The sequence below is a fragment of the Ochlerotatus camptorhynchus genome, unplaced genomic scaffold (assembly GCF_037179485.1).
Source record: "Ochlerotatus camptorhynchus isolate MF236.1 unplaced genomic scaffold, CSIRO-AGI_Acam_v1.1 ptg000109l, whole genome shotgun sequence".
Taxonomy (NCBI): domain Eukaryota; kingdom Metazoa; phylum Arthropoda; class Insecta; order Diptera; family Culicidae; genus Ochlerotatus; species Ochlerotatus camptorhynchus.
In genome coordinates this window covers 462,885-464,617 of record NW_027040599.1, presented here as the reverse complement: position 1 = coordinate 464,617, position 1,733 = coordinate 462,885, and positions in this window count along the sequence as shown.

The following is a 1,733-nucleotide window of genomic DNA, read 5'->3' as shown; positions in this document are numbered from 1 at the left end:
GCTAGGTCTTTTTCACGAGAACCGAAGTACGTCCACGCGAACCAAGAGCACTATCGGGAAGGGGAGAATTTCCCCAACCCGATGGTGCTGTTAGTTTGCGTGAGAGTATTCGGTTCGCGCGAAAAAGGCTTAACAAGTTTTGTGTTCAAAAGTTGATAGGCCCGTTTCAAATGTTACGTGAGTATTATTCATGTGTTCATTTTTAGTAAACAGGGCCCCGCTGTTGTGTCACTTTTCGTCAAGTGAGTGAACTCAAATCCATCCGTGCACTCGTCTATGTGCACGGCCGTGGCGATTCAAATACAAAATCGATCAATGTAGATAGGACCTATTGAAAAGAGATGCGAGAATTTTAGATTCCCAGACTTGACAACCTGCACGGTAAGAAAAAAAGTCTTACTTTTACCTGCACGGTAAACGCCAAATACCCAATAATGACTATAAGAGACTCGATATTGACTAAAGTAAGCATTTTCGAAGGAGACTAGGACTACCCATTAAATAAATAAAATATTACCCATTTATGAGTATTTGTTACTCAAAAATGAATACTTATTACTTATTTTTGTAGTTGTAATTACTCATAAATGGGTTATATTTTACTCATTTAATGGGTAGTCCCAGTTTCCCTCGAAAATGTTTACTTTGTCGTCATTATTGGGTAATTTTCGGTTACCGTGCAACTTTTGACTAGTTTGTTTCCTTTTCTCCTTCTAATGGAGGAGCAAACCCAGCAAAACCATCCGACAGGGGTAGTAAAGTGTGGGAACCCAACGTTGAGTATTAGGTTTTGCACCGTCGGGGTTAACCTCAATCTGATGACAGTTCAGTGGTACTGTTTACGTGGACTTAGTCGATTTTTTCCAACTCCCCGGCAAGGTGACAGATAATCTTAGTTTCACGTACACGCTAACTTGAAAGTATCCATTAATGGTTGAAAAAGACCCATTTTGAAGAAAAGTGGCTTAACTCATTAAATGAGTAAATTTTTTACCCATTAATGAGTATCTGTTACCCATTAATGAGTAATTGATAATCAATAATGGGTAACAGATACTCATTAATGGGTAAAATTGTTTAATCATTAATGAGTTAAGCCACTTTTCTTCAAAATGGGTCTTTTTTTACTCATTAATGAGTACTTTCAAGTTAGCGTGTACCCACTTGCAAATAGTAGATGTCGCCACACAACGTAAACAAAGGGACTGCCCTTCACCGCCGCAATGGTATTTCTCTATGGGAAGGCAACTTTTTGTTTCACGATGTGTGGATGTCAAGCAACAAGCAAGAATGCCATGTGAAAAGAGCGATTTATGATTTTCGTGGTGAAATGAAATAAATCCAAACAAATTGGAACAGATTGATGGAAGTTTTTCTTATATAATCAAACAGAAATAAAAACACATTGGTTAATTCTATTATATTTTGCTCTTGAATATTATCAGTCTTGAGAATAATGTTTCTGAGCATACTTGTGCGGTGAAGACTTGCAATAAAAAGCCGTATCATTAAAAACAGTTTACTTCCCCATCTTTCTATTGAAGGGTGAAAAAAAAAATACAAAATTGATTCTTATTCGCGGTGAGTAGCAGGTTTGCTGTGTGAACACTAACATTTCGTATATTCATTCAAACATGAAGAAATAAATAAAATAAATTAAAATAAGCGTCTCTCAACAAAAGATATTCATAATGAGCTTCTAAAACGAATAAATTTCAGTGATTGTCTTTTGT